General features: G+C 46.1%; 1 pseudogene; it reads right to left on the reverse strand.

The window, feature by feature from the left end:
* Positions 1-4,014: 4,014 nt before the first annotated feature.
* On the reverse strand, positions 4,015-8,000 carry LOC123158557 (P-loop NTPase domain-containing protein LPA1-like; annotated as a pseudogene).
* Between the last annotated feature and the right edge of the window lie 323 nt (positions 8,001-8,323).

The following is an 8,323-nucleotide window of genomic DNA, read 5'->3' on the forward strand; positions in this document are numbered from 1 at the left end:
TTGCCCGCAGGATCACGCAAGACTGCTGTTCCAATTATGGCCTGAGCTTCCTTTTCCTGCATAGCTACTGAGGGGGGGGGTGTTCGCCATTAGTTGCTTGGGTCTGCCTGGTGCATTGGCTGGGGACTGCAATAGAGGCAGTTTGTGTTGTACGCTCCCTTGTGCTGACTGTTCATCAGGAACGTCACCTTGTTCTGGCAACAACAGCAAACGCTTGAAGTTATCCTGGATTTTATCAAAATTCTGCTACATGGTGATGAAGTTCTTGTTGACCATGGACTGGAAATCCTGGAATTCCTTCTTGTCTTCCTCACGATACCGTTGCAGGGTTTTGATATCCAGTTCCAACGACTGGAGCTGCAAGATGCCAGTGTCGCTGGAGCCTTCCGAGGGAGACATGGTTTCCCTCGAGGAGCAGACTGGCCTCGACAAGGGGAGGGAAGGGAGGGACTTATCGCGAGGTCTTGTATCCACCGCCGCCACACCGTCGCCAACGCCGCCCGCCTCCAAGAAGCACTGCCCGATTCCGATTCTGGGATTTTACCGCAGGAGAAAGACTCTCCAGTAACCAGAACTGAAACTCAGACTGCCTCCGAGCTGTGCCACTCCGGCCGCCAACGCCGCCGCCCAGATCGACAGAAGCAGAGGGATTTTCCGGCTTGTTCGCCAACCTCCACTCGCCAGATCCAACGCCTCCGAGAACCGATTGGGCCTCTGATATCAATTGTCAGGAACCTGACAGGAAACCGAACGAACTCGCTCTCAACTATGTGAATTCAGAGATGAATTTGGGGAATTTTTCGGCTAGGGTTTGTATTGCAGCAAGGGGAAAGGTAACAAGCACGCCACTGGCGGCTAGGGTTTACACCCAATTACAATAATCATGCCCCCAAATGGAGAAGGAGTGGTGGCTATATAGCCATTACAGGTGAAAAGCAAAGCAGAAAGCAAAAGCAAAGCACATGCGTTGTCGGTCGAGCAACAACAACCTCCGGAGCGATGACGACCGTCGGATGGAAGATCCAGGGTGGAGACGACATTCCAGTAGCGAACCGTTATCTTCTTACGGGAGCCACTGGATGGCAGATCAATGGCTCATGATGATTCCGACACGCTGAAACAGGGCCAATCTTCAGAGATGAATTAAGCTGGCCTGTCACCTACAGCCTCTCCTTCTCCGTGACCGGCCAGATGATGTCCATGGTCTCTCCTATCGCAACGCAGTCTGCTAGTTGCACTCGGATATGTTCAAGCCCTAGTTTCCTCCATACCACTTTCACCTCAGGACAATCCACAAAGAGATGCTTCCCTGTCTCGTGCCGCATCTTACACATGAAGCACTTGTGATCATCAATGCGCATCCCTCTTCTTGCTAGGATATCTTTTGTAGCGATGGTGTTATGCATCATTCTCCATATAAAATGTCTGATCTTCCCCGGGCACGGCAGCTTCCATATCCTTTTCCACCTCACGTCACCGCCACCATCGAGATCACCAACAACCTGTGGCTCCCCAGCTTGCCCCACAGCAGAGTGTTCTGATAAAACCCATTGTAGTTTGTAGGCTTGTTTAACCGAGAACACACCCTTGCTATCAAAATGCCATGCTCGGAAATCTTCGGTGTCATCCCTTAATAGTAGCTGAAGGATCAAGGCGGCATCCTCCTCCCAAAACGTGTCCCTGATAAGTACCTCATCCCATTTCCCAGTCCACGGGTCGATGAGATCAGACACCCTAGTTAATAAGTTGTTCCCTCATGGTGTCAACACTTTCCTGGACCACGCTCTAGGTAGCCATAGGTCATCCCAAATCTGGATGTTCTGACCATCTCCAACCCGCCAAATTACTCCTTTTTTGATGAGGTCAACGCCATGAGTAATACTCCTCCATGCATATGACATATTGGCACTCGACGCCGCTTCCAATACATCACAATCCGGGTAGTACTTGGCCTTCATGACTTGTGCACAGAGGCTATCCGGTTGCTGTATCAGTCGCCACACCTGCCTTGCTAGCATGGCAACGCTAAAATCGTGTATATCTCTGAATCCTAGCCCTCCTCTACCCCTTGATCTTGTTAGTGTCTGCCAGCTCACCCAATGCATTTTGTTTTCATTTTCCTGTTGGCTCCATCAGTATTTGCCTATCATCGCACTCAACTCATCACAGAAGGTCTTTGTTAGATAAAACACTGACATGGCAAATGTGGGCACTGCCTGGGCCACTCCCTTCACTAGGATTTCCTTGCCTTGTCTCGACAACGTCCGCTCATTCCAACCCTGCATGTGATTCCATATGACTTCCCGCAAATATGCAAAGGCTCGACATTTCGATCGCCCAATATACACCGGGAGTCCTAGGTACTTCTTATACACCAGCCCATTTTGGTCGGCATACAACATCCCAGGCGACGGCACATTTGCCTCCTCCGGCCTCCGCTTTACCGCTCCAGAAAAAGCTGCGGCAGATTTTGACCATGGCTGACAGTGTTTTCGGTGGGAGGCCCATTGCAAGCATCGAGTGAACCGGAATTGCACTTAGGACGGCCTGAACGAGCAGGAGCCCTGCTACTTGGCGGCAAAGTTGCGGCCTTCCAGTGTGGCAAGCGGGCGGCGAGTTGGTCCACTAGATATCTGAGCTGTGCCGCCGATTGTTTCCTGATGGACAGTGGTAGCCCCAAGTACTTGCATGGGAACTCAGCCGTCGGACATCCAAGCGTGTCCCTTACCAATGGGATCTCCTCTTGAACGCACCGGATCGGGATGGCTGCGGTTTTGGCCAAGTTTACTAGCAGCCCCGATGCTTGTCCAAACAAGCCAAGGATGAGTCCAAACAAGCCAAGGATGAGTCCGCACTGCCTCTGTTCAGCCTTCTTCATGCCATTATCATCCTCATCATCGCCCCCTGCACCTGCACCTGCGCCTGGGGTTAGGGCCTTCTTCAGCACTGTGGTGTGGTCTGCTGCTGCTCGCCGTCAGACCAGTACCCTCGTCCACTGACCCCGCTTCCTCCATCTGCTTTCTGTTTCCATCATCAACCACAAAAGAATGGCAATTAGTTATAAGCACACTCAACTTCCCTATTCAACTTTCTGTCATATCTCTAGAATGAAATGCAGCAACACAACAGTTGAAAGATATGTCAAAAAAACTAAAATGTCATCTTCTTCGCCAGTTAGAACATCATCATCATTAATCTGATAATCTCTGCATCTTCACATTCTTCTTCTTCACTGTCGAAAACTGAATACTCATCCACAAAGCTGTATCTGTATAGAGATAATTAAAGCTGTGTCAGCCCAAGTACAGCATCACCATTTTACTTGGACTACATACTAGGCTACATATAAGTCGGCTTGACATATAATATGATGCATACAAGAAATCTGAATCTTGCTAAAACCACCACCACCAATTAGCCTAGCCTAGCCTAGCCTATCCTGCCTCTGTTCCAGTAATAATTACTGCATTAATTCCATTTGTTGCTGTGCCATGGCCATGAATCAATCAAAAGGGAACTATTCACATTCATTTTGCTACTAATACTAGCTGTATCCATCCATCCTGATTCCTGTCATCTTATCTGTAATTTGCTCTCCTCCATTTCAGAACAGCAAAGCACACACACAAGGTACAACAAACACCTCACTCCCCTCATCTACTTCAGAAACTAATACAACAACATAGGATTAGGATAGGATGCTATCATCTTACAACAACAACAACAACAACAACAGGTCCAAATCAAGATGGGATCTAGAAACACCTACTGGATGAAACTTCAACCTAACTCCACAAGCACACTACCTGTTTACACCTGTCTCCTTGCCTTGGCATCGCCGCCACGGTTCCTGCTGTTCATCACCAGAGGATAGGCGCACGGCATCTCGGCGTCGCCTTCGTTTCCCAGCTCCTGCAAGAGGTCCAGGCTGTGGTCAGCCTTCTTCATACCATCAGCATATACTCAGGGATTATTCATACTCATTGCTACTACTGCTGCATATATCCATCCATCCATACTCAGACGTACAGTACAGTACACACAAGTTAACCACGTAACAAACAAACAGAGCCCCCTCCCCTGATATACTTCAGAAACAAAAATCATCTTACAACAACAACGACAACAACAACAACAACAACAACAACAACGACACAGCTATCTAGCTAACTCTGTAACTCAGGTGAGGATGCTGAGATCCAGCACCTACTGGACAGGACACACTCCACAGGCACACTACTGATTTGCGACCTACCTGGCGACAGTGCTACAACAGCCCCTCCAGGTCAACAACACATAGTCTCCTCGCCTTGGCATCGCCGCCATGGTTGACACTGTTCACTGTCAGAGGGTCAAGCACGGCATCTCCGTGACGCCTCCTCGCCATCTCCAGCAACAGGTTCATGTTGTGGTCATCAGCCTCTTCTTCATTCCATCAGCATAATCAGCATCGTCTCCCGCGCCAGGGGTCAGGGGCTTATTCATCAGGGTGGTCCGCTGCTGCTCGTCATCGTACCAGTACCCTTCTCTCCCATGGCCAGGTCATTGCACTTCTCGTCAGACTTTGTCGACTCCTAGTCTACTGACCGCTTCCTCCATCTGCTTCACAATTTTTTTCATCAGAAACAGAATAATGGATACTTAGTTATAAGTAGTACACTGAACTGTACTATTCGACTTAATGTCATATCTCTAGAATGCAGCAACACAGCAGTTGAATGGTATGTCAGATAAAACTGCAACACAGATAATTCAGATATTCATCTACAGTATAGCATATGAGGTTGACTTCAATTTTTTTGCACAAATAGCGCTGAGGCACATGGAAAGACAGCTGCAAACTACTCCCTCTGTAAAAAATTATAAGAGTGCTTAGATCACTACTGTAGTTATCTAAACGCTCTTATATTTCTTTACGGATGGATACATCTCATTTCAAATTTTTATTATTGTAGCAGCAGCATTTGTAAGAATTTCCAAGAAGCAAGTCATATTATTTTCAGCATGTCAGAATTTTTGGCATGACATCACTGTGTAGGGAAAAGGAGGATATGATGAAGGATAATAGATGCTCTTTTTACACTACCTCTTGGATGTCCTTTTCTTCGTCAGTTAGATCCTCATTAGTCTCTGCATCAGCATCACCATCACACTCTTCTTCTTCTTCACTGAAGACACTGAATACTCATCCACAAGCTGTATGAAATGAAGCTGTGTCAGCCCAAGCACAGCATCATCATTTTACTTTAACTACACACTAGGCTACATATGAATGACGTATGTGAGAAATCTGAAGCTTTCATATCTATATATACACATGACTGTCATGACTTGTGAATTGCGACAAACATTAAGATGCATCTGTGAAATATCATAATCACAAGCACTGAATACTCGTCCACAGGCTGTATCTGTATGAGATAAAGCCGTGTAAGCCCAAGCACATCATTAGCATTTTACTTCAACTACATACTAGGCCGCAGATACATGTCGTATATGAGCAATGTAAAGTTTTTCATATCAAATATAAAGTTTTCATATCTATATATACACATAACTGTCGTGACTTTCAAGCCATGACAAACATTAACATGCATCTGTGAAATATAGTAGTCACAGAAAGGATTAGAAGAGACAAACCTCTTTGGAATTGTCATCTGACATCTTAGGTGAGCTGCAGCACGAGGATAAATACCCGCTCCCTGTATTGTGCCATCAGCCTTGGAGTCATCGACACTCCCAGCATGACTGGCGCATCCGGTATCACTTGGCCACGCACCAATCCCAAACGGGCCAAACTGAAGATTGACAGGCTCTGCCTTCCCTATTTGCTAAGGGCCATACATAGGATTTCCAACGGATTTCTCACTGCTGCCATCATTCATGTTTCCACTGCTGTCGCCGGCATTCATGGGCCATGCCTTAGCAACTGAACCATCAGTGTTAAGCAGAGCCATCAGATTTCTAGAGGACCCTTGCCTCTGAATCAACTGAAACATGCCCTTGGAACTCAACGAGTTTGCGGCGCACTGGCTCCTATACTCCTCATCCACCATAACTGCAGTGTTTGTATGCGAGTCATAAAACTGCTCCCTGGCCTCACGCCGGCGAAGGCAGATGAAAACCGTGGCGTGTATGGCCGCCATTTTCCAGTCTACATTGGTGTTGTTGATTTTTGGCACTTGATGCTTGTCGGCCCGGTTGCAGAGGTACTCCTGGATCGCTCTGATGTTCTGGATGTATTTAACGTATCTGTTCTTCGCCAGGTCAAGCGTCATGTACTTTGCGCGGACCGCAAACCGTTCCATGTGCTTCTCCTTGTTCATGATGTATACCATAAGTGGTATCACTGAGGGATGTTTCTTCGTCAGCCCCATCTATTATTATTAGACAACAGAAATAAGAAATAATTTCACAAACAGCAGACTCTTGACAAAAGACAGTAATGTAAATATGTAATTACTAAGGAAACGTAAACAATACAAGCGGCATGGTTCTTTTTTGACCATACGTACCACAAAATTCAGGCTTAAATGAACCCCTTCTACAATCAAAGGTTCTTTCCACTCCTCCCAGGTCGTAATAAATCTGTCGAGGCTGCCAATGATCATCTCACTCTACGCTTTGTACCCTTCTATGGTCATCTGCTTTTTACTGGGAACTTCGGATGTACCGTTACACTTCTGATCTGAAGTACCGCCATATCTTTGCCTTCGTCAGTATCTGAATGAGAAATAACAGAGAGTTTCTTTGCCTTGTGTCTTGCCTTTGCTTGCGCAACCGGAACAGGGTCTAGATAATCCCCTGCGTGGTAGGTTGACGCGTAGAGCAGAGGGTTTTCTTTTTCTTCAACGAACCTCCTCATCATGTGCCGTATAGTCAGTAGAAACTATGGTGGTGATACCCAACCTGTACCCTGGGTAAAAAAAAGGCAGGAGTAAGGAACTACAGAAGTATCAATGTAATTCACTTCTAGCAAGCAATTCGGTTTTGGTATGCATATATAGAATATAACTGTATGCTAATGTGAGCCGAAGGGGTTCATCAACTTGTATCCACCAGTGAAGGGTTTCTCTAACTACAGGTAAGCACTTACCAACAAAGATGATAGAGCGGACTTGCTGCATCCACTTGTGCCACACAACAGTACTGTCACTGATTCTTTCCTCTCCTTTATCCTGATGTAAAGCACGGGGAGCGCACAAAAGGAAAGGTCATCGATGAAACAAATTCCTATATCAAAATACTTCACAGATGGCTATTATGGTAAGCAATACATTTGTTTTGTTTGCCATAGCACTTCCACTTTAAAACCATTTCAGATTCTTCAAGATCGGTTACAGAATGTAGTTGCATAGCTATGATTATATGAACTCTAGAACAGATAAGATTGGAGAAATGATGCTACACAATTACCTGCAGGCAAGAAGCAAGTCAGCCTCTGATTGGGCCCGACATACTTGTACAGGGTGAGTGCATCACACACGACATCCAGGAACTCCTCCCTGGAAACTGCAACAGTTGCCTGGGTCTTGTACAGCTCAACCGGTATGTTGATTATGTTGTCTGCGTCGAGGAGCTCGGCAGTTTTCATGCCATTCACCTGTGTGGATCCATCCAGCTTCGACGGGCCTATGAAGTCACTCCTGGCCACGTCGAACACTCTCTTGACTAATCTGGTGACAGGAACAAACAGGCGGTGGATGAGATGTCATCGTCTTCAATTCAGTTTTCGTCGTCTCGAAATACTAATTCATTGTTTTACAGATCCTGCTGACCAGATCTTGAATTAAGTGGATGGTTACCTACAGGAAGATGCAGGGTAGGCAGAGTATGGAATTTCATTCACTGAAAATGTCAAATTTCTCAGGGTAGGTAGAGTTCCAGTTTCATCCACTGAAAATGTCGAATTTCAGAGGGTCTTGTCCACCTGCAGATGCCTTGTTCTCTGGTGTGATGCCTACAGCATATATATGCCCGGCGTGCACAAAACATGTCATGATGCGGTCTAGTTTGATTCATCAAACACATCTCTATCTCTAGCTTGATCACATACCTTGTTCCAGATCACCTCATAACTTGATCAGATGATGTCACAACAGCAATCAAGCAAAACAAGAGAGGCATATGGTGTTTGTGTATGTATCTTGAAGCGAGAGGTGATTTTTCTCTTGCGCTGAAAAGTTTACATGCTTCTCTTGTGGAGGCAATGGGTAATAAATCATAGAAAGAAATTATAAGTTGTGGTAATAAGGCAGAAAGGCAACAAAGTCGATAAATAAATAGAACAATACTGTAGTACTCCCTCCGTCCGAAAATACTT

Source organism: Triticum aestivum, chromosome 7B (genome assembly GCF_018294505.1).
Source record: "Triticum aestivum cultivar Chinese Spring chromosome 7B, IWGSC CS RefSeq v2.1, whole genome shotgun sequence".
In the NCBI taxonomy this organism is placed as follows: domain Eukaryota; kingdom Viridiplantae; phylum Streptophyta; class Magnoliopsida; order Poales; family Poaceae; genus Triticum; species Triticum aestivum.